A 25121-nucleotide genomic window follows, 5' to 3' on the forward strand; every position below is an offset into this window, starting at 1 on the left:
AGAAGTTCCTGGACTCTATGTTTCAGGAGATGGTCACACCTATGAAGTTAATTACTGCAGATGTAGTCCGTGGTCAGGGACAGGACGGTGTGACTACGAGTGAGGAAGGTACAGGGATCCAGGATGTAGTGTTGAAGGAGACGCAGCCCTTGTTCTTGTCCAGCAGGATCGAGGTTCTTACTCCCTGTGAGGGCGGGAGCGGGGACTGCAGGGAGGATGAGCAACCTGGCCACAGCACCGTGGTACAGGGGGCCATTCAAGTGGAGGGAGTAAAACGAAATGTTGTAGTGGTAGGGGATAGTATCATTAGGGGGCTAGATAGGGTTCTCTGCAGTCAAGAGCGGGAGTCCCGAAGGCTGTGTTGCCTGCCTGGTGCCAGGGTTAAGGACATCTCTTCTGGGCTGGAAAGAAACTTGGAGTGGGAGGGGGAGGATCCAGTTGTCGTGGTCCATGTTGGTACAAACGACGTAGATAGGACAAGGAAGACGGTTCTGTTAAAGGAGTATGAGCAGCTAGGGGTCAAATTAAAAAACAGAACCTCAAGGGTAATAATCTCTGGGTTATTACCTGAGCCACGAGCGAATTTGGCTAGGATAAATAAAATTAAAGAGTTAAATGCGTGGCTCAAAGACTGGTGTGGGAGAAAGGGGTTTTGCTTCTTGGGACACTGGCACCAGTACTGGGACAGGAGGGAGCTGTTCTGTTGGGACGGACTCCACTTGGCCAGTGCTGGGACTAGAGTCCTGGCGAATCATATAACTAGGGCTGTAGAGAGGGCTTTAAACTAATTAGTGGGGGGGAGGTTTCTAGAGAGCAAATAATAGAAATGACAACAGAGAAGGTCATAGACTTAGGTAGCAGTGGGGGAATTAAAAAACAGAATGTGTCAGGAAGGGACAGAAGGTATGGAGTAAAAAGTAAAGTACTAAAAAGGGAAAAAACAGGAACTAAGTGTTACAAAACATATTTGAAAGTTCTTTATCTGAATGCACGTAGCATTCGTAACAAAATGAATGAGTTAACGGCACAAATAATGACATATGGGTATGATCTTGTGGCCATTACAGAAACATGGCTGCAGGATGACCATGACTGGGAATTAAACATACCAGGTTATTTAACAATCAGGAAGGACAGGCAGGAAGGGAGAGGAGGTGGGGTGGCTATTTTAATAAAAGAAGGAATCACTATAATAGAGAAATGATATTGGGTCAAAGGAGCAGGATAGTGAAACAGTTTGGGTGGAGATAAGGAATAATAAGGGGAAAAAAACACTAGTGGGTGTAGTCTATAGGCCTCCGAACAGTTGCAACTCTGTTGGACGGAGTATTAATCAGGAAATAGTTGAGGCTTGTAATAAGGGAACAGCTATAATTATGGGGGATTTTAATTATCATATTAACTGGACAAATCAAATTGGGCAGAGCAGCCTTGAGGAAGAGTTCATTGAGTGTATTAGGGATGGGTTTCTTGAGCAGTATGTAACTGAACCGACCAGGGGGCAAGCAACCTTAGATTTGGTCCTGTGTAATGAGACAGGATTAATTAAAAATGTCCTAGTAAAGGATCCCCTTGGAATGAGTGACCATAACATGGTTGAGTTCCATATTCAATTAGAGGGTGAGAAGGTTGGATCTCAAACAAGCGTGCTGAGCTTGAATAAAGGAGACTATGAAGGTATGAGAGCGGAATTAAGTAGAGTGGACTGGGAAAATAGATTAAAGGGTAAGACGGTACATGACCAGTGGTGTACATTTAAGGAGTTATTTTACAACTTCCAAAAAATATATATTCCACTGAGGAAAAAAGGGTGTAAAAGAAAAGATAGCCATCCATGGCTAAGTAAAGTAATTAAGGATAGTATCCGACTAAAAACAAGGGCATATAAGGTAGCCAAATCTAGTGGGAGGATGGAAGATTGGGAAGTCTTTAAAAGACAGCAAAAAATAACAAAAAGATTGATTAAGAAAGGGAAGATAGATTATGAAAGTAAATTAGCAAAAAATATAAAAACAGACCGTAAAAGTTTCTATAGTTATATAAAAAGAAAAAGGGTGGCTAAAGTAAATGTTGGTCCCTTAGAGGATGAGACCGGGAAATTAATGGTGGGAAACATGGAGATGGCAAAAACACTGAACAATTATTTTGTATCAGTCTTTACAGTAGAGGACACTAAGAATATCCCAACACTGGACAAACAGGGGGCTCTAGGGGGGGAGGAACTAAATACAATTAAAATCACTAAGGAAGTGGTACTTGGTAAAATAATGGGACTCAAGGCGGATAAATCCCCTGGACCTGATGGCTTGCATCCTAGGGTCTTGAGGGAAGTAGCGGTAGGGATTGTGGATGCATTGGTAATAATTTTCCAAAACTCACTGGACTCAGCAAAGGTCCCGGCAGATTGGAAAACTGCTAATGTAACACCCTTATTTAAAAAGGGTAGTAGGCAGAAGGCTGGAAACTATAGACCTGTTAGCCTAACATCTGTGGTTGGTAAAATGTTAGAGTCCATTATTAAGGAGACAGTAACGGGACATTTGGATAAACATAATTTAATAGGACAAACTCAGCATGGTTTCATGAAGGGGAAGTCATGTTTAACAAATTTGCTTGAGTTTTTTGAGGAAGTAACATACAGGGTGGATAAAGGGGAACCAGTGGACGTAGTGTATTTAGACTTCCAAAAGGCATTTGACAAGGTGCCACACAAAAGATTATTGCTCAAGATAAAAAATCACGGGATTGGGGGTAATATTCTGGCGTGGGTGGAGGATTGGCTCTCTAACAGAAAGCAGAGAGTTGGGATAAATGGTTCGTTCTCAGATTGGCAACCAGTAACTAGTGGTGTTCCGCAGGGGTCAGTGCTGGGTCCCCAACTCTTTACAATCTATATTAACGATTTGGAGGAGGGGACCGAGTGTAACATATCAAAGTTTGCAGATGATACAAAGATGGGACGGAAAGTAGTGAGTGAGGAGGACATAAAAAACCTGCAAAGGGACATAGACAGGCTAAGTAAGTGGGCAGAGATTTGGCAGATGGAATACAATACTGGAAAGTGTGAGGTTATGCACTTTGGCAGGAAAAATCATAGAGCAAGTTATTATCTTAATGGCAAGAAACTGGAAAGTACTGTAGTACAAAGGGATCTGGGGGTCCTGGTGCACGAAACTCAAAAAGTTAGTATGCAGGTGCAGCAAGTGATTAAGAAGGCCAATGGAATGTTGGCTTTTATTGCTAGGGGGTTGGAATATAAAAACAGGGAGGTATTGCTGCAGTTGTACAAGGTATTGGTGAGACCGCACCTGGAATACTGCATACAGTTTTGGTGTCCATACTTAAGAAAAGACATACTTGCTCTCGAGTCAGTACAAAGAAGGTTCACTCGGTTAATCCCGGGGATGAGGGGGTGGTCATATGAGGAGAGGTTGAGTAGATTGGGACTCTACTCATTGGAGTTCAGAAGAATGAGAGGCGATCTTATTGAAACATACAAGATTGTGAAGGGGCTTGATCGGGTGGATGCGGTGAGGATGTTCCCAATGATGGGTGAAACTAGAACTAGGGGGCATAATCTTAAAATAAGGGGCTGCTCATTCAAAACTGAGATGAGGAGAAACTTCTTCACTCAGAGGGTGGTAGGTTTGTGGAATTTGCTGCCTCAGAAAGCTGTGGAAGCTACATCATTAAATAAATTTAAAACAGAAATAGATAGTTTCCTAGAAGTAAAGGGAATTAAGGGTTACGGGGTGCGGGCAGGAAATTGGACATGAGTCTAGGTTCGGAATGGTCATGGCCCTGTGGGTAGTGGAGTGGGCCCAGGGGCCGTGTAGCCTTGTTCTGCTCCTACTGTGTTCTAATTCTGTTAGATTTCAGGAGATGGTTTTATTCCTGTTCCTGGCTGGGGTGGAGATCGCCTTTACAGAAGGTAAGTACTGTAGAAAATATAGGGACAGAGTGATCTCCTGGAAGAATTTCGATCGCCTAGATGGGTCGGAGAGGAATTTCCCAGATTTTTTTCTCCCAAATTGGCCATTGGGTCTTTATCTGGTTTTTCGCCTCTCCCGGGAGATCACATGGGTTAGGTTGGATGCAGAGTGATAGAAGATTTGAGGTTAGGATCAGATCAGCCATGATCTTATTGAATGGCGGAGCAGGCTTGAGGGGCCGATTGGCCTACTCCTGCTCCTATTTCTTATGTTCTTATGTTAAGCCTTGGGCCTCCCATTTGGGCACGCACGCTGTGCAGACCATTGGTTATGTTCCCAAAAACAGGGGATAATCAATTTTTACACCTAGGTTTTCATATTCAAAAGATCTGTTATGCAGTTCAGCCATCTCAGCATGCAATTGATAAGATGTATCTGCTGCAACACCAAACATATGTGCACAAGGAATGCATTGCACGTGCGATCTTGTGTCTTTCTCTTAAGTATTCTATGTAAATAAACTCAACGCTGTAAAACAGTACAAGCCGCTTTACAACAGAAACCTTCTAGCCTACATATTTCCTGCACTTTCATCAGCCCCATCCTCTCTAAGTTCTACTGGCACTCTTACATCCCAGAAAATTGACTAAGATTCTCATTACTGCTTTCAAATCCCTCTGTGGTCTCACCCCACCCTGCCTTAGCAATCTCCTCTAGTCTCGAGTACCCCCAGATGCACCCTCGGCTCCTGTGATGCCAAATTAATCCTTGCCTCCTGCCCCATTCACACTACCATTGATTGCAGATCATGCAGCCTCTATGTTGTTGTCCTTTGGAACACCCTCCCTGGATACCTCCACCTTCCCACCTCACTCCCTGCATTGGAAAACTTCCAGAAAATCTTCATCTTTTGCCATGTCCTTGGCCTCCTGCTCCAAGCCTCTCCATTTTCCCTTCTCCCTTTGGCTCAAAATGTTAGGAACTTATGGAATTTTTGATGTACAAAACTGAGGTAATCTGCATGGCATTGACTACCTCCTCTAATTCCAACACCAAGCCTGCCCAATCCCCCTAACTCCCATCTTCCGCATCTGCGTACCACCTATCTGTGATTTTATCCTTTTTCTGTTCTTTGTAGCTTCTCCCCATCTGTTATCTCGTTCATTGAATCCCTATCATCCCAACTCCTGACTACCAACTTCATCTTCTCTCCTATAATTGCCAATACAATCAATTGGTTTCTCTTCTCTGACACTGTCCCTACCTCCCTCAAAACCACCATCATCATTTTCCTCCTCAAGAAACCCAACCTAAACTGAGATTTGAGAACTGAAAAAAAAAATAAGGGCAAAGAGAGTGTATGAGAATAGATTAGCGGGTAACATAAAAAGGAGGCTTATGGCAATTGTAAGGTTCATAATACAGTAGAGAACCGAGCTGAATATAGAAAATACAGAGGAGATATAAAAAAGGGAATGAGGGGGAAAGAGAGAATATGAGAATAGATTAGCAGGTAACACAAAAGGGAACCCAAAAGTCTTTTATAAACATAAATAGTAGAAGTGTAATCAAAGGAAGGGTGGGGCCGATTAGGGACCAAAAAGGAAATCTTCTTGTGGAGGCAGAGGGCAATGGTTGCGGAACTAAATTAGTACATTGCATCTGTCTTCATTAAAGACGATGCTGCCAATGATACAGTAAAGGAGAAGGTAGTAAAAAAATTGGATAGAATAAAAATAGATAAAGAGGAGGTACTTAAAAGGTTGGCAACACTCAAAGTAGAAAAGTCAACTGGTCAAGATGGGATGCAGATTGAACTTCTGTTCAGTCCACAAGCATGACCCTGAGCTTCCGATCACTTCCATTATAATTCGCCATCCCACTCTGACCTCTCTTTCCTCGGCCTCCTACACTGTTCCAATGAAGTTCAACAGAAGCTTGAGAAACAGCACCTCATCTTTTGGTTAAGCACTTTACAACTTTCTGGACTCAACATTGCGTTCAACAATTTCTGATCATAACCACTGCTCCCATTTTTCGGGCAGCAAGTACTGGTAATGACTCAGCCATTCCCATTTACAGCTCCTCTAGACCCATCTTTTGCTTCTTTATTTGTCCCATTTCCATCCCCTTGTTCCTTGCACCATCATCCCTTTTCCTATTTAATCACTCCTGCCTTCCACCCTATCACAGACCTTCCCTTTTCTTCTTTCCTCCCCTCCCCTGCCTTTCTCTGACTCTGTTACATCTGTAACATTTTCCAGTTCTGAAAATGTCATTAACTTGAAAGGTTAACTCTTTCTTTGACCACAGATGCTGCCTGACCTGAGTATTTCCAGCATTTTCCACTTTTATTTCAGATTTCCAGCATCTGCAGTATTTTGTCTTTGTATTGGGGTGCATCCAAGGTTGCTGAAGGAGGGCTGGAGATAGTGGAGGCTCTGGCCACAATCTTCCAATCCTCCTTAGATATGGGGGCAGTGCATGACAATTGGAGAATTGCAAATGTTACACTCCTGTTCAAAAAAGAGAGGGATAAACCTGGCAAGTGAAGGCCAGTTAGCCCAATGTCAGTGGTGTGGAAACTTTTAGAGACATTAATCTGAGACAAAATTATTTGTCATGTGGAAAAATATGTGTCAATATGACAGCCAGCATGGATTTGTTAAAGGCAAATCATGTTTGACTAATTTGGTGAGCTCTTTGATGAAGTAACGAAGAGGGTGATGAGAGTAGTGTGGTTGATGTTGTGTATATGGACTTTCAAAAGCTGTTTGATAAAGTACCACATAATAGACTTATTAGCAAAACTGAAACCCATGGGATTAAAGGGGCAGTGGCAGTGTGGATATGAAATTGGCTAAGGGACAGAAAGCAGAGAGTAATGGTGAATGGTTGCTTCTCAGACTGGAGGGAATTATACAGTGGTGTCCTCAGCGGTCCTCTACTTATTTTGATATACATTAATAGTGATTTTAGGTATATCGGTCATAATTTCCAAGTTTGCAGAAATGCAGTAAGCAATGCGGAGGATAGTAATAGACTTTAGGAGGACATAGACAGACTGGTGAAATGGGTAGACACACGGCAGATGAAATTTAATGCAGAGAAGTGTGAAATGATGCATTTTGGTAGGAAGAATGAGGAAAGGCAATATAAACTAAAGGGTGCAATTTTAAAATGGGTTTGTGGGAACAGAGAAATCTGGGGGGTGTACTTACACAAATCTTTGAAGGTGACAAGAGTCTGGAAGGAGCGGACCCAGTGGGAGCACAGCGCGAGCGGAGCAGTCCCAAGCGGCAGGAGCCTAAGACCAGAAGGAGCAGACTTGGCGGGAGCACAGCAAGAGTGGAGCAGTCCTGAGTGGCAGCAACTCAACAGAGGCAGTTTTTGAAAGGGTGACGTCAGAGTAAAAAAAGTGAAGTTGGCACAAGGGAAGGAGCTGACTGGTGAGTAGCCGGTGAATGTATTTTTAAAGTATTTTTTAAATTATATATTTTTTAAAATGTTAAGTTCATAAGTTTATTTCTGCTAAGTTCGTTAATCTATATATATAAAAGGATCCGTGTGTCTGTCTGTCTGTATGTCCGGGCATCACTCAAAAGTTATAGAGCGTACCTACACATATGTTATATCAAAAGAAAGCTTATAATTAGGGGAGTGTCATAGGCGTATTTACTTTTTGGTCAGACAAAAATTGTTCGGACAGTATACAAAAAATGTTCAAGAAACGGACAAAAGCCGCTCATTAGTGGTTGACCAATCCTACCGCTCATTAGCGTTGAGTGACGTGATGGTTGACCAATCCGCGTGCTGCATCACGGGCGGCGGTTCATGGCGTTTGTGGGTGGGGCCTAATCCTTCAAACTGCTTTTAGTGAGGCGAGTGGCGGCCATTACAGACCGGTCGGGCCATCAGGCGCCATTCCCTCCTTCCTCCCCGCCCAGCGAAAAGCAAGCTGCGGCTAATCGTGACAGGTGAGGACAGTGTTTGTTGTCGGGTGACTCGGTCGGCGTGCCGCAGCGCGAGCTCAGCTGGGGTGACTCGGGCTGGGCCTCAGGCGCTACCCCGCGCACGGGGACTCCAGCCCTCGCAGCCATCAGGCGCCATTCCCTCCTTCCTCCCCGCCCAGCGAAAAGCAAGCTGCGGCTAATCGTCACAGGTGAGGACGGTGTTTGTTGTCGAGTGACTCGGTCGGCGTGCCGCAGCGCCAGCTCAGCTGGGGTGACTCGGGCCGAGCCTCAGGCGCTACCCTGCGCACAGGGACTCCGGCCCTCTCTCTCTCTCTCTCTCCCCCCGTCTCTCTCTTCACCCCCCAGTCTCTCTCTCTCTCTCTCTTTCCCCCGTCTCTCTCTTCTCCCCCCAGTCTCTCTCTCTCTCTTCCCTCCAGTCTTTCTCTCTCTCGCTCCCCGTCTCTCTCTCTCTCTCTTCCCCCCCAGTCTCTCTCTCTCTTCCCCCCCAGTCTCTCTCTCTCCCCATCTCTCTCTCTTCTCCCCCCCCGTCTCTCTCTTCTCCCCCCCAGTCTCTCTCTTCTCCCCCGTCTCTCTCTTCTCCTCCCATCTCTCTCTCTCTCTCTTCCCCCCAGTCTCTCTCTCTCTCCCCCCCAGTCTCTCTCTCTCTCCCCCGCAGTCCCTCTCTCCCCCCCAGTCCCTCTCTCTTCTCCCCCCGTCTCTCTCTTCTCCCCCCGTCTCTCTCTTCTCCCCCGTCTCTCTCTTCTCCCCCCGTCTCTCTCTTCTCCCCCCGTCTCTCTCTTCTCCCCCCGTCTCTCTCTTCTCCCCCCCGTCTCTCTCTTCTCCCCCCCGTCTCTCTCTTCTCCCCCCGTCTCTCTCTTCTCCCCCCGTCTCTCTCTTCTCCCCCCCGTCTCTCTCTTCTCCCCCCCGTCTCTCTCTCTCTCTCTTCCCCCCAGTCTCTCTCTCTCTCCCCCCCAGTCTCTCTCTCTCTCCCCCGCAGTCCCTCTCTCCCCCCCAGTCCCTCTCTCTTCTCCCCCCGTCTCTCTCTCTTCTCCCCCCGTCTCTCTCTTCTCCCCCCCGTCTCTCTCTTCTCCCCCCCGTCTCTCTCTTCTCCCCCCCGTCTCTCTCTTCTCCCCCCGTCTCTCTCTTCTCCCCCCGTCTCTCTCTTCTCCCCCCCGTCTCTCTCTTCTCCCCCCCGTCTCTCTCTTCTCCCCCCCGTCTCTCTCTTCTCCCCCGTCTCTCTCTTCTCCCCCCGTCTCTCTCTTCTCCCCCCGTCTCTCTCTTCTCCCCCCCGTCTCTCTCTTCTCCCCCCCGTCTCTCTCTTCTCCCCCCCGTCTCTCTCTTCTCCCCCCCGTCTCTCTCTTCTCCCCCCCGTCTCTCTCTTCTCCCCCCGTCTCTCTCTTCTCCCCCCGTCTCTCTCTTCTCCCCCCCGTCTCTCTCTTCTCCCCCCGTCTCTCTCTTCTCCCCCCGTCTCTCTCTTCTCCCCCCGTCTCTCTCTTCTCCCCCCCGTCTCTCTCTTCTCCCCCCGTCTCTCTCTTCTCCCCCCCGTCTCTCTCTTCTCCCCTCCGTCTCTCTCTTGATCCCTGGGCCTCTCACCGCCCCCCCCCCCCCAGTCTCTCTCTCTCTTCTCCCCCCGTCTCTCTCTCTCTCTCTCTCTCTCTCCTTCCCTCTCTCTCGCCTTCCCTCTCTCCCTCTCCCTCCCTTTCCCGCTCTCTCTCTCTCTCCTTCCCCCCTCTCTCTCTCTCCTTCCCCCCTCTCTCTCTCTCCTTCCCCCCTCTCTCTCTCTCCTTCCCCCCTCTCTCTCTCTCTCTCCTTCCCCCCTCTCTCTCTCTCTCTCCTTCCCCCCTCTCTCTCTCTCTCCTTCCCCCCTCTCTCTCTCTCTCTCCTTCCCCCCTCTCTCTCTCTCTCCTTCCCCCCTCTCTCTCTCTCTCCTTCCCCCCTCTCTCTCTCTCTCCTTCCCCCCTCTCTCTCTCCTTCCCCCCTCTCTCTCTCTCTCCTTCCCCCCTCTCTCTCTCTCTCTCCTTCCCCCCCTCTCTCTCTCTCCTTCCCCCCCCTCTCTCTCTCTCCTTCCCCCCTCTCTCTCTCTCTCCTTCCCCCCTCTCTCTCTCTCTCCTTCCCCTCTCTCTCTCTCTCCTTCCCCCCTCTCTCTCTCTCTCCTTCCCCCCTCTCTCTCTCCTTCCCCCCTCTCTCTCTCTCTCCTTCCCCCCTCTCTCTCTCTCTCCTTCCCCCCTCTCTCTCTCTCTCCTTCCCCCCCTCTCTCTCTCTCCTTCCCCCCCTCTCTCTCTCTCCTTCCCCCCTCTCTCTCTCTCTTTCCCCTCCCTCTCTCTCTCCTTCCCCTCCCTCTCTCTCTCCTTCCCCTCCCTCTCTCTCTCCTTCCCCCCTCTCTCTCTCTCTCCTTCCCCCCTCTCTCTCTCTCTCCTTCCCCCCTCTCTCTCTCTCTCCTTCCCCCCTCTCTCTCTCTCTCCTTCCCCCCTCTCTCTCTCTCTCCTTCCCCCCTCTCTCTCTCTCTCCTTCCCCCTCTCTCTCTCTCTCCTTCCCCCCTCTCTCTCTCTCTCCTTCCCCCCCTCTCTCTCTCTCTCCTTCCCCCCTCTCTCTCTCTCTCCTTCCCCCTCTCTCTCTCTCTCCTTCCCCCCTCTCTCTCTCTCCTTCCCCCCTCTCTCTCTCTCTCCTTCCCCCCTCTCTCTCTCTCTCCTTCCCCCTCTCTCTCTCTCTCCTTCCCCCCTCTCTCTCTCTCCTTCCCCCCTCTCTCTCTCTCTCCTTCCCCCCTCTCTCTCTCTCTCCTTCCCCCCTCTCTCTCTCTCTCCTTCCCCCCTCTCTCTCTCTCTCTCTCCTTCCCCCCTCTCTCTCTCTCTCTCTCCTTCCCCCCCTCTCTCTCTCCTTCCCCCCTCTCTCTCTCTCCTTCCCCCCTCTCTCTCTCTCCTTCCCCCCTCTCTCTCTCTCCTTCCCCCCTCTCTCTCTCTCCTTCCCCCCTCACTCTCTCTCCTTCCCCCCTCACTCTCTCTCCTTCCCCCCTCTCTCTCTCTCCTTCCCCCCTCTCTCTCTCTCCTTCCTCCTCTCTCTCTCCTTCCCCCCTCTCTCTCTCTCCTTCCCCCCCTCTCTCTCTCTCCTTCCCCCCTCTCTCTCTCTCCTTCCCCCTCTCTCTCTCTCCTTCCCCCTCTCTCTCTCTCCTTCCCCCTCTCTCTCTCTCCTTCCCCCCTCTCTCTCTCTCTCCTTCCCCCCTCTCTCTCTCTCCTTCCCCCCTCTCTCTCTCTCCTTCCCCCTCTCTCCCCTTCCCCCTCTCTCCCCTTCCCCCTCTCTCCCCTTCCCCCTCTCTCTCTCTCTCCTTCCCCCCTCTCTCTCTCTCCTTCCCCCCTCTCTCTCTCTCCTTCCCCCCTCTCTCTCTCTCCTTCCCCCCCTCTCTCTCTCTCCTTCCCCCCTCTCTCTCCTTCCCCCTCTCTCTCTCTCCTTCCCCCCTCTCTCTCTCTCCTTCCCCTCTCTCTCTCTCTCCTTCCCCCCTCTCTCTCTCCTTCCCCCCTCTCTCTCTCCTTCCCCCCTCTCTCTCTCCTTCCCCCCTCTCTCTCTCTCCTTCCCCCCTCTCTCTCCTTCCCCCCTCTCTCTCTCTCCTTCCCCCCTCTCTCTCTCTCCTTCCCCCCTCTCTCTCCTTCCCCCTCTCTCTCTCTCTCCTTCCCCCTCTCTCCCCTTCCCCCTCTCTCTCTCCCCTTCCCCTCTCTCTCTCTCCTTCCCCCCTCTCTCTCCTTCCCCCTCTCTCTCTCTCCTTCCCCCCTCTCTCTCTCTCCTTCCCCTCTCTCTCTCTCCTTCCCCCCTCTCTCTCTCTCTCCTTCCCCCCTCTCTCTCTCCTTCCCCCCTCTCTCTCTCTCCTTCCCCCCTCTCTCTCCTTCCCCCTCTCTCTCTCTCTCCTTCCCCCTCTCTCCCCTTCCCCCTCTCTCCCCTTCCCCCTCTCTCTCTCCCCTTCCCCCTCTCTCTCTCCCCTTCCCCCTCTCTCTCTCTCTCCTTCCCCCCTCTCTCTCTCCTTCCCCCCTCTCGCTCTCTCCTTCCCCTCTCTCGCTCTCTCCTTCCCCTCTCTCGCTCTCTCCTTCCCCTCTCTCGCTCTCTCCTTCCCCTCTCTCGCTCTCTCCTTCCCTTCTCTCGCTCTCTCCTTCCCCTCTCTCGCTCTCTCCTTCCCCCTCCCTCTCTCTCTCCTTCCCCCTCTCTCTCTCCTTCCCCCTCTCTCTCTCCTTCCCCCTCTCTCTCTCCTTCCCACTCTCTCTCCTTCCCACTCTCTCTCTCCTTCCCACTCTCTCTCTCCTTCCCACTCTCTCTCTCCTTCCCACTCTCTCTCTCCTTCCCACTCTCTCTCTCCTTCCCACTCTCTCTCTCCTTCCCACTCTCTCTCTCCTTCCCACTCTCTCTCTCCTTCCCACTCTCTCTCTCCTTCCCACTCTCTCTCTCCTTCCCACTCTCTCTCTCCTTCCCACTCTCTCTCTCCTTCCCACTCTCTCTCTCCTTCCCACTCTCTCTCTCCTTCCCCCTCTCTCTCTCCTTCCCCCTCTCTCTCCTTCCCCCTCTCTCTCTCCTTCCCCCTCTCTCTCTCCTTCCCCCTCTCTCTCTCCTTCCCCCTCTCTCTCTCTCTCCTTCCCCCTCTCTCTCTCTCCTTCCCCCTCTCTCTCTCCTTCCCCCTCTCTCTCTCCTTCCCCCTCTCTCTCTCCTTCCCTCTCTCTCTCTCCTTCCCCCTCTCTCTCTCCTTCCCCCTCTCTCTCTCCTTCCCCCTCTCTCTCTCCTTCCCCCTCTCTCTCTCCTTCCCCCTCTCTCTCTCCTTCCCCCTCTCTCTCTCCTTCCCCCTCTCTCTCTCCTTCCCCCTCTCTCTCTCCTTCCCCCTCTCTCTCTCCTTCCCCCTCTCTCTCTCCTTCCCCCTCTCTCTCTCCTTCCCCCCCTCTCTCTCTCCTTCCCCCACACAGACAGACAGACAGACTCATTGATATATATAGATAAAAATTATTTCTACTTTTTTCATAACAACATGCCCTCAAAAAACCCTCGGCACTGCCGGGCACTCCAGCTAGTAGTCTATAAAATAGAGGGAAAGAGCTGATTGGTGAGTAGCTTGGGAGTGTTTTTTGTTAAGTTTTAAGTTTATTTCTGCTGGGTTAGTTCTTAGTCTATTAAGTCAGTCCCGTGGAGTGCACATCCTGTGCCATGTGGGAAGTCCTGGACGCTTCGCGTAGCCTAGACGACTGCATGTGCAGGGTGTGTCACTAGCTACGGCAGCTTGAGCTCCAGGTTTCGGAGCTTGAGCGGCGGCTGGAGTCACTGCGGTGCACCCACGAGGCTGAGAACTTTGTGGATAGCATGTTACAAGATGTGGCCAACCCGCAGCTTAAGAGTATGCAGGCCGAGAGGGAATGGGTGACCGCCAGACAGAAGGGGAAGACCAGGCAGGTAGTGCAGAAATCCCTGGAGTGCATCATGCTCTCCAACCAGTATTCTGTTCTGAGTACAGGTGAGGGCGATGGTTCCTCTGGGGAGTGCAGCCAGAGTCAAGTCGACGGCACCACAGGTGACTCGGCTCAACTGCACCCGGGGGGTGGGTGGGGGAGGGCGAAGGAAAAGGGTGGAAGAGCAATAGTGGTAGGGGGATTTGATAGTTAGGGGAGCAGACAGGCGTTTCTGTGGCCGTAGACGTGACTCAAGGATGGTATGTTGCCTCCCTGGTGCCAGGGTCAAGGATGTCACTGAGCGGCTGCAGGACACTCTGAGGGGAGAGGGTGAACAGCCAGAGGTCATTGTCCATATCGGTACTGACAACATAGGCAGAAAGAGGGATGAGGTCCTGCAGGCAGATTTAGGGAGCTAGGAGCGAGATTAAAAAGCAGGACCTCAAAGGTAGTAATCTCCGGATTATTCCCGGTGCTACTTGCTAGTGAGTACAGGAATAGGAGGATAGAACAGATGAATACGTGGCTGCAGAGATGCTGCAGGAGGGAGGGCTTTAGATTCCTGAGGCATTGGGACCTTTGCTGAGGAAGGTGGGACCTGTACAAGCCAGACGGGTTACACGTCAACAAAGCCGGGACCAATATTCTCACGGGGAGGTTTGCTAGTGCTCTTGGGGAGGGTTTAAACTAACTTGGCAGGGGGATGGGTACCAGCATATAGGAGTAGAAAAGAGGAATAAGGTGCATAGAGGAATGAGTCTGTTGAATAGCACCAGTGAAGAAAGCAGTACTAGAGGTGCAAGTAGTACCATATTAGATAGGAGCAGGTTAAGAAAGACTACGAAAAATTCAAAAATGGGTTTAGAATGCATGTACATAAACGCACAAAGTGTGGTGAATAAGGTTCGTGAGCTACAAGCAAAATTAGCTGTGTGGCAATATAATGTTGTGGCAATAATGGAAACGTGGCTTAAAAACGGTAAGGACTGGGCATTTAACATTCAAGGGTACAAGGTGTTCAGTAATGATAGGGAAGAAAAAAAGGGAGGTGGGGTGGCAGTGCTGATTAAGGAAGACATTGTAGTGTTAGAAAGGGAAGATGTTCTTGAGGGGACAAGGAAATAATTATTTTGGTTAGAGTTGAGGAGCAAAAAGGGTATGATCACGCTATTGGGGATATTCTATAGGCCTCCAAATAGTGGGAGGGAGGTAGAGGAGCAAATCTGCAGGGAAATCGCAGAGATATGCAAGAGCTATAGAGTGGTGATATTGGGGGACTTTAATTACCCAAATATCGATTGGGATAATGGTAAGGTAAAGGGAAAGGAGGGGGAGGAATTTCTGAAATGTGTTCAGGAGAATTTCCTTGACCAATATGTTCTTGGCCCAACTAGGAAGGAGGCATTGCTGGATTTGGTGCTGGGGAATGAGGTGGGCCAGGTCGACCAAGTGTCTGTGGGAGAACACTTGGGTACGAGTAATCATCGTATCATAAGATTTAGATTAGCAATGGACAGGAGCAAGGAACAATCTAGAGTGGAACTTCTAAACTGGAATAGGGCTAACTTCAATGGGAGGCGAAAGGATCTAGCCAGGGTAAAATGGAACCAAAGACTGACCGGAAAAACTGTAATGGAACAATGGGTGATCTTTAAGGAGGAGATGTTCCAAGTACAGGCTAGGTACATTCCAACAAGAGGGAAGGGTACGGGAACCAAAGCAAGGGCTCCTTGGATGATGAGGGAGATAGAGAAGATGATGAAACAGAAAAAGAGGGTGTATGATGCATGTCAGGTGAATTCTTCAAGGGAGAACCAGACCAAATACAGGAAACTTTGTTATATCTGGCACCGACGGGACCGAGCTGTTGCCGATCTATCAAAACTGCCGGACGTACAAAGTTAATGTTGAAGCATACGGAGGTTTTCATCTCCGTATCTGACAACAAACACTGTTGCTTAGCAACAGCTTGTAAACAGTCGGCCCGTACCTTGGAAGCGTCTCTGTAGCTTAGCAACAGCTTCAGAGAGACTTCCCAGAGTCCGACTGTTGAAAACAAAGCCAGGAGAAGAAAAAAAACCTAACAAAACGGCTCCTGATTTCTGCCGGTAGATCGAGGTTTCCGGACATACAACCTCCGGATAAACCAAAGTTTCCTGTACAATAAGTTGAGAGGGGATGTGAAGATGAAAATAAGATTGGCAAAGACAGAATATGAGAGTAGAATGGCAGTTAACATAAAAGGGAACCCAAAAATCTTCTACCGGCATGTAAACAGTAAGCGGGTACTAAGAGGCGGGGTGGGGCCTATTAGAGACAAAGAAGGTGATATATGCTTAGCGGTGTAGGGCAAGGCTAGAATACTCAATGAGTACTTTGTATCGGTGTTTACTAAGAAGGTGGATGCTGACAAAATATCGGTAGAAGTGGAAAAGGTAGAAGCAATGGAAGGGGTGAAAACTGATAGATTGGATGTACTAGAAAGGTTGGGTATGCTTAGAGTGGACAAGTCGCCTGGTCCAGATGGCTTACATCCCAGGTTGCTAAAGGAATTGGGGGAGGAGATAGCGGAAGGGCTTGCCATAATTTTCCAATCTTCCCTAGTGCAGGGGAGGTACCTGAGGATTGGAAAGTGGCAAATGTGACACCATTGTTCAAGAAAGGGTGTAAGGACAATCCTAGTAACTTCAGGCTGATCAATTTAACGTCAGTGGTGGGTAAAGTTTTAGAAACAATAATCAAGGAAAAAAATGAATGGGCATTTGGAGAGGTTTAAGCTAATTAAGGAGAGCCAACACAGATTTGTAAAAGGCAGATCATGTTTGACTAATCTGATTGAATTTTCTGATGAAGTAACAGGGATGATGTTGTCTACATGGATTTTCAAAGTACCACATAGAAGGCTGGTTAACAAAATTGAGGTTCATGGAATAGCTGGGTCAGTGACAGCTTGGATGAGGAATTGGCTTAAGGACAGAAAACAGTGAGTTGTGGTAAATGGCTCTTTTTCAGACTGGAGGATGGTAGACAGTGGTGTTCTCCAAGGGTCAGTGCTGGGGCCACTGCTTTTTTTGATATATATATATATGAGACCCGGATACTGGAATACAGAGTAGAATTTCTAAATTTGCCGATGACACTAAACTTGGGGATATGGCAAACAGTGATTAAGATGTCAATCGACTGCAACAGGACATAGAAAGGCTAGCAGAATGGGCAGACAAGTGGCAGATGGAATCTAATACAGAGAAGTGTGAGGTGATGCATTTTGGCAGAAGGAACAGGGAGAGGCAATATACACTTAATGGCACAGTTTTAAAGAGTGTGCAGGGACAGAGGGATTTGGGAATTAACGTGCATAGCTCCCTGAAGGTGGCAGGACATATTGAGAGTAGTTAACAAAGCATATGGGGGAGGGGGTGGAAATTCAGTCATGCCCCCTTTGGGGCGCTAACTTTAGCGCCCGAAAAGATTAGTGCCCCCGCAGCCGAAATTCATTGGTAGCTCCCAAAGAGGGAAGCGGGGCTCTACTGGAAGCGCCCTGCCTCCCTCTTGGGGCGCTGCGAGGGAATATCGCGGCGCTACGTGCCACGGCACTGCAGGCCTTCCTCCCCTTCTTAAAGGGGAGGGGCCTTGTGCAAGAGAAGTGCCAGGCTCACGCAGCGCTGCCGTCACTCCGCAGGGGGGCTGAAGAGGAGGCCAGGGACAGGTGCAGGCAGGCGGCCAGCTACAAAAATGGCCGCCCAGCATCTCGCCTTTAATTACCGCCGCCCCGACCGCAGGTAGGTCCCCCTGACCCCGTTGGACATAGTGTCCAGCAGTAAGTCAGGGGGCGCTAGCGAAGATCGTGGCCGGGGCGTGAGCGATGCGCACGGCGATGAAGTCATCACCGGCTGCCCGCCACCCTCCAGCTGAATTTCGCGGGAGGCATTGACGGCTCCGTGTCTGGGTGCTAGTTACGTTGCGCCCTGTTAGCGCCCTCTTAGGGCGGTAACGGGAAGCGCAAAGCAACCGAATTTATCCCTCATGGGATCTTGGGCTTCATAAATAGAGACATTGCATACAAAAGTAGAGAATTTATGCTGAACCTTTATAAAGCGCTGGTTAGGCCACAACTAGAGTATTGCGTCCAGTTCTGGTCACCACACTTTAGGAAGGATGTGAAGGCCCTTGAGCGGGTGCAGAGGAGATTTACCAGAATGGTTCCGGGGATGGGGGATCTTAGCTACAAGGACAGGTTGGAGAAGCTGGATTTGTTTTCATTAGAGCAAAGGAGGTTGAGGGGTGATTTGATAGAGGTGTATAAGATTATGACGGGTTTGGATAGGCTAGATGGGGAAAGGCTGTTCCCACTAGCTAATGGTACAAGGACTAGGGGACACAGATTTAAGGATTTGGACAAGAGATCCAGGGGGGACGTGAGGAAAAACTTTTTTTACACAACTTCTACTGTATACCAATAAAACATCTACTGTGCCCATATGAAGTTACGTCCGAATCATTAAGTTTGAGGTGTAAAACATCTTACAGCCCAAGATGAATTTCACCCCCGGTATCTATCAGGCAGAAGCACTCAAGGACATCAAGATGCATAAGAATGCCACGTACTCAACTTGTGCCATATTTTTTGACGGAACGATAGAAGGCCAGGAGAATTAATCTAGACCTGTGAAATTGCAAAGCTCACCTCAGCATTCTACATCTCCTTCAGCAGGCACAATCTCAGACAGACACTTTGGAGACTGTTAAATAAGTTTAAAGTGGGAACACAAATCAGGAAGACTGGCAACTGCTGTGTGTGTGGGACTTAACATGGCCAGGGGTCTAGCTGCATTACATAACAATTTTGATTTCTCAGAGCCAATGATGAAGTGGTAGATTACTTCAAGAACTAGTGAATGAGTCACTTGTCTCACTGCACACAATGATGCAAGGTGGTTTGTACCATTCAGTTGGGCAATGACATACAGTAAGTTCTTTGCTCACCAAACCGCAGTTTAAGCAACATGCAATGTCAGTGGCATCTGCAGAGGAGAAGTTAGGAAGCTAGAGATATTCCAACTGTGTTCGCTGCCTTGGCTCAGTGTCAAATTTTGTTTGATAATGCTCCTGTGAACCACCTTGAGGCATTTTACTATGTTAAAGCCACTATATTAATACAAGCTGTGTTGTTAGGGTTGAGGTTCATATTCCAAGATAAGAGAAAGGCTAGTTTTGAGGCGTATTCGGGACAGCCAAGGAGGAGAAATTCAGAGGGCTCGATTTTTACTGAGCAGTGGAGTCGGGCTTGGAGGCGTGCGGGGGGTTAAAAATCGCAAAAACTGGCGGGGGGCGGGGAACCCCCGCCTGGTTCCTGACTCCGAGCAATTTTAACTCAGGTGTGTCTGATGGTCCCGACTCCGTCCCGCATCCAACAGGCGGGACTGGTCTTTAAGGCCCTTAATAACCACTAAATGGCCTCTATAATCCTATTTTAACAGGCCCTTGCAACTTTAACCCTTTTCCCACGTAAAACACGCCTGGTGGGAATCACGAATGTGAAACCTGGCGGGAGCACTATTGGATTGCTGACTATCAACTGCAGGTCAACCATTAAAGAGGAGATTTGATCAGCCATCATTTGCAGGTGGCAGGACTTAGTGGTCTCAGGTCTGGGGCGCAATTTACAAGTCTTAACCACACCTATGGAAGGTTGGAGAATCACACCCTTCTCCAGTGTGGCCTCCTGGGCAACTCCTCTCGCCACCTTCACTCAGCGCTTCCTCAACGGAGGCATATACCAGAAGCATGGGAGCCATTTATTTCCTTCCCATCTGGGCATTAGAGGAGCTCGGGCACCAGCCGCAGCACCAGCAGAACCAGGAACAACAGCAGCGCCAGGCTGCTGCTCACCCACCTGAGGATGCACAGGCCAGAAGGGGCCAGCGCCTGGAAGCCCGTCAGCGCAGGAGATACCCCCCAAACAGGGTCTGCAGACGCAGGGTCACCTATCTCAACATGCCTGAGCAGCAGTGCCAAAGGCGGCTCCGACTTTCGCGAGAGGTAGTAACTGACATCTGCGCAATGCTACAGCAAGACCTGTTGCCCAGAGGACCAGGTGGACAAGCATTACCAGTGGCCGTCAAAGTCACCACCGCACTCAACTTTTTTGCCTCAGGCTCAATCCAGGGATCAGCAGCAGACATCAGCGGCATCTCCCAGGCGACCGCACACACTTGCATCATGCAGGTAACCGATGCCCTCTTTGCCCTCGCGCACCATCACATCCATTTCACCAAGGATCGAGCCAGTGTCACGGCGCGAGCGGTTGGATTAGCTAATCTGGCAGGCTTTCCAAGGGTGCAGGGCCTCGTTGACTGCATACATGTTGCCCTTAGGTCACCCCATCACAATCCAGGTATTTTTGTCACCCGCAAGGGCTTCTACTCCCTCAACGTTCAGCTGGTGTGTGACCACAAGAAGAAAATTTTGCATGTTTGTGCCATGTACCCTGGCAGTTGCCATGACTCCTTCATACTGCGCCAGTCTAGTGTGCCTCCGCTATTCCGTCTGCCAGACCAACTTAACGGATGGCTACTTGGAGACAAGGGCTATCCCGAGGATGTGGCTGATGACACCGTTGAGGAGGCCAGCCAACGAAGCTGAGGAGCGCTACAACTCCAGCCACATGTCAACCAGATCCATTATCGAACAAACCATCGGTTTGCTGAAGATGCGCTTCAGATGCCTGGATAGATCAGGTGGAGCCCTGCAGTACTCAGCAGCCAGGGTCTCCAGAATCATCGTGGTTTGCTGTGCACTTCACAACATGGCACAGCGTCGTGGCTTAGATTCCTGCGGACCAAGTGGCTCCTCACATATCCTCCTCAGATGAGGAGGAGGAGGGGGGCAAAAACGAACATCCTGCAGAGGCCCATCAACCAGCGGCAGCATTACGCGAGAACACTGCTGCCTGGGATGCAAGGAACGCACTCATCCTAGCCAGATTTGCTTAGCCTAGTCAATCACTTTTGCCTCGCAGCTTCTTACCTGAGCATCGACAATGGCCAACAGCCTGTAGATTCCTAGCTATTTGACGAGCATACTGACAATTGCAAGTAATCCTAAGCCCTCAACGTGAAAGTCCCATTCGCGAAATGACACATGCCACAAATACAGCAGTAGCCATCAGATTTTCTATTACCATGATTAATCTGATGGCTTTTTCTAACAATACATCAAATTTCACCCAAGTGACTACCCTTGTGACTACTTGCTTTATCTTCCTCTTACACGTGCTCCTACGTAGTGGTTCCCCTGTAGCTTCAGCAGATGTGGAGGCCCCTTGCTCACTTTCCTGCTGCTCCTGTCTTGACACCTTTGGCGGGCGTCCTCTGGGGTGGCGAGCCTGTGAGGGCTCGTCAACAGTCTGCTGCTCCTGTGGCTGTGCAGGGGTTGAGACGTCTATCTCACTTGGGTGTGGACTCCGGTGGGGCTCTGACCGAGGGCTCTGCAGTGGCATAGAAGTGTGAGCGCTTGGAGAGGAACCCCCACTGCCTTGAGGTCTGCCACCAACCTCCCTCTCATGGGTCAGCTCCCCCTCCGCGCCTGCAAGTGGCTGGAGAGCACCTTGCTGCACATCAGGGGAGCCATGGGGACCTGTATCTGCAATGGCAGTCCTACTCAGGAGGACTTCCATGAAGGTCTGGTTTCTATGTTAAATAGATGCCCATCGCTCCTTAAGAGATGTCATTCTATTCTGAACAATGACCATGTTTTCCATACTCTGGCGACTAAGCTCCTCCGTGGCCATAGCCCTCCTCTCCTCTACCGTAGCCATCCTCTCCTGTACGGTAGCCAGCCTTACCACGGAGGTAGCAATCGTTTCCACGGAGATACCCATCCTTTCCGTGGTGATGCGTTCATGCGCCAATGACTCCACAAAGGCTCTGCTCATGTTCGTTATGGACTCCTCCATTCGCTCCACACTCGCAGTGACCCTAGAGACAAAACCTGCCAGAGACTCCTGCATCTGTGCCTGGAGTTCCATCACCTCTGATCTTATGGATGGACCCAGAGGCAGAGGGTCGACATGCTGCTGAGCTGAGCTGAGCTGGCAGAGTCCTGCGCCCTCCGACTAGGACACTCCACTGCTGTCCCTGTCTCCACAATCTGCTGATGCTCACTTGTGAGCTGTGATACACCAGGTGACAACACTACTCTATGTCCCGAAGGTCCCACCGAGGTGTGAGTGTCTGCGCTGGTGCTGGGTGCACTGAATTCTGCTGACGCTGCGCCCTCAGAGGTTGCAGCTTCCTCTGAGGAGTTTGGCTGCTCAGCCTCTTCTTCCTGGCTAGGGGGGACGGATGCGTGTGATGGTCCTGTGGGGTAGTAAAGGAGTCAGAGATGTAATGCATAGGCTACATGCACATAGCTTTTTGCAGATGCTCATAAGTGCATCCATTACAGCTTCACAATCATTATCAGCGACTCATGCAATGTCAAAGAGAGAGGTGGGAAACTTTTCTGTCACCAGCTTGCTGTGTTGCACCCGTCTGTCCGTCCCCCACGTGCGAATCATCCTCAATGCTGATGATTTCCAGGGCGGCCTCCTCCCAGGGGGTCAGGTGGGCTATTGAGGGTGGCCCTCCTCCTGTCCTGGCTCGCTCTCTCTTGTTGTGAGCTCTTTTTTCCTGCAATGAGGGAAACAAGTGGAGGTTGAGTGAGAATGAAGGAGTGAGTGTAGAGATTGCATAGCATAGATACTTAGAAGGAGACAAAGATGGAGTGAGGTTGCAAGACCAAGGGCCCTCCCTGTTTGTTGTCAGTTGCGTTCAAATGATGAGAGTAATAGGGAGTGTGAGGGCTACATGGTGGAATAGTTATGTGAATGTGAGCATAGAGAGGGGGAATGGGTAAGGGTAAAGCTCAAGGAACAGCACCTCATCTTCCGATTAGGCACGTTACAGCCTTCCGGACTCAATATCGAGTTCAACAATTTCAGATCATAACCTCGGCACCCATTACATTTTTACTTCGTTTTTTATCCACACCTTTGTTTTGGCCCTTCCCCCCCCCTTTTTTTCTCCCCCACATGGCAGCTGTCTCCCATTCTGCCAGCGCATTTCACACCTAATCTAGAGCCGTCTTTTGTCTCCACTAGTCCTATCACTGTCTCGTTTTGAATACCTCTTAATGTCTCTTCACTTCTCTTTTGTTCTCTCCCAGCCTGGCCTTTTAATCTATTTCATTTCCTGTGCTTTTCCAGTCTTGACAAAGGGTTTGACCCAAAACGTTGACTCTATTTTCTCTCCACGGATGTTGCCTGGCCTGCTGAGTTTTTCCAGCATTTTCTGTTGTTATAATGGGTAAGGGTGCATGGATGTCAGTGTCAAGTGGGATGTGGAGGAAGAGATTGCTAAAGCTGAGTGCTGGTGAGGAAAGGCAATGGGGATCACATTGAGGGTGATGGGAAATTCATACTCACTTTTCCATGGGGCTGAATGTCATGAAATCTTTTCCTGCAGTGTATCCAGGTTCGCCGTGTGACTCCCAAAGAGTTGACCTCCTCAGCCACCTGCACCCACACAGCCTTGGTCTGAGTGGGAGGCCTCTTCTTCCCTGATGAAGGGAACAGGACCTCCCTGTGGGCCCTAGCCCCATCCACCAATGCCTGCAGTGCTGCCTCGTTAAAGCGAGGAGCTGCTCTTGCCCTCCAGTTGGTCATGTTTGCTGCAGCTGCCTCACTGCACAGTCAAGAAGCTTGGCAGTCTGCAGAAGAAGCAAGGCTTGCTGTGGACCTTAAATGCAGCAGCAATGAAGACGTCATCGGAGGGGACTTTCAGTCACGAGAAACCCATTTGCAAAGGCTTCCCGCACGTTGAAAATCAATTGGCCACTTAAGTTAAAATTGCATTAATCTCCCACATCCATTTAGATTCCTGTGGGAAACATGAAATTCGGATAACACACCATCCCGCACCCGAGTTAAAATGCCCCCCAGAGACTCCCTACTCACAGGGATCAGTGGCTGCAGTCAGGACTAAGCCTCCAACAGCAGAATATTTGGCGAAGCACAGGAACAGGCTTCACATGTCATCATCAGTTCCTTTGCAGCACATATTTCTGGGAAAGTGACAGAAGAAAAGTTGCAAAGCATGTAGCCAGACACCCAGCACAGTACAACTATTCCTGTCTCACAAGTAAAGTATCCAGGTCTGGTGTACATAGCTCGTGGAATTTCAGACGAGTCCCCATGAGATATTTCATGAATGCTCCATGATCACTTCTTCCAATAAAAGCATTTATTTGTACTTGGAAAAAACCACAAACACACTAGTACACACTGCACAAAGGGATAGTACTGCTCAATACACAACACAAGGGGTTTAGTATGACAGCACCTTGTATAAAGTATGTCAAAGCAACGCAAATCTTAAATAAGAGCAACTACTTAACACTGTAAATATTGCACTCATTACTAAATATTCTAAAAGGAAAATTAGTCTTGTGATAAAAAATGGAGGCCAGTCAGGCAACTTATACCAATACATATTTACAATGTTCTGAATTCTGTTTGCAGAAAGGAACATGGATGATTGCTCTTTGTACCTGTACCACCTCAGGTATTGCTGCTGTTCTGCCGAGGATCCTGCTTCCCCCTTATCCTGTTCAAAGGCTGGCTTGCTGCTACTCCTCTTCAGGAAGCAGGCACATGCATCTTTCAATGACAATATTATGCAGCATATCAAATAATTCTACCAACTCAATCAAGGTCATACTGAAATGCATACCAAGGTCTGCTTGGAATGCACAAGTGGCATAGGAGTTTGGTATGGTGGTCACTTCCTTGGCTCAGGTCTGGTTATGGCAGTTGGCATGAGTTAGATATGGTCCACTGATGAGGCAGAATCTCTTCACACAGTTTCTGGCTGAAGATCAGGAAACTGGCATATCATATCCACACTAATTTGTATAACACCAAATCCTAACAGTCCAATTCGTATACCCCTGAATCCGCCAGGACCTGAACTACTGCTGGCCCTGCTTCTCCTCTTCCAAAATAGTCTGCCGCCAGGCACTGCTGCCGGACCAACAGGTGCGTTGTCAATTGCTGCTCAACAGTAAAATTTAAAGCCGGGTCAATGCGTTAACAAGATTTACAGCAGTTCGCATCGGCCGCCCGTTATACGCCCCGCTCGATATTGGCATCAATGTCGTATAACGGGCAGTCAATGGTGTACCGCCCCAGGACAAATTCCTACCCCAGAAAATCCACGTGCTTTTTAATCATCCAGCATGTGCAAACGCATAGACACAGACCCTCCAGTCGCCCTGCCTTGCCTATGATGTCACTTTCATGACTCTTGGGTCCGTTGTGGATCATGAGCCTGTGAAAGAGGAATTTAAAACGAACCAATCCGCCCACTTTTACCATCAGTCTTGGTGCCGGGTGCCACCGCTCAGCCTCTCCCTCTCTTTCTTTTTCTCCCTCCCTCTCACTCTTTCTCGCTTTCTTTCTCTCCCTCTTTCACTCCCTCACACTCTCTTTCCCTCCCCCACTCTCTTCCCCTCCCCCACGCTCTTCCCCTCCCCCACTCTCTTCCCCTCCCCCACGCTCTTCCCCTCCCCCACTCTCTTCCCCTCCCCCACTCTCTTCCCCTCCCCCACTCTTTCCCTCCCCCACTCTCTTTCCCTCCCCCACTCTCTTTCCCTCCCCCACTCTCTTTCCCTCCCCCACTCTCTTCCCCTCCCCCACTCTCTTCCCCTCCCCCACTCTCTTCCCCTCCCCCACTCTTTCCCTCCCCCACTCTCTTTCCCTCCCCCACTCTCTTTCCCTCCCCCACTCT

General features: G+C 49.8%; 1 long non-coding RNA gene across 1 annotated transcript in view; it reads right to left on the minus strand.

Moving 5' to 3' along the window:
• Window positions 1-24816, minus strand: part of LOC147106564 (uncharacterized) — a 41745-nt gene extending 16929 nt beyond the window's left edge. Inside the window, exon 1 of the long non-coding RNA XR_015081063.1 lies at window positions 24066-24816. This is a non-coding gene — a long non-coding RNA (uncharacterized LOC147106564). The remainder of the gene's footprint in view (window positions 1-24065) is intronic.
• Window positions 24817-25121: the final 305 nt, after the last annotated feature.

Source organism: Somniosus microcephalus, chromosome 15, assembly GCF_052327205.1.
Source record: "Somniosus microcephalus isolate GS21.2 chromosome 15, FLI_Smic_1.0, whole genome shotgun sequence".
Lineage (NCBI taxonomy): Eukaryota > Metazoa > Chordata > Chondrichthyes > Squaliformes > Somniosidae > Somniosus > Somniosus microcephalus.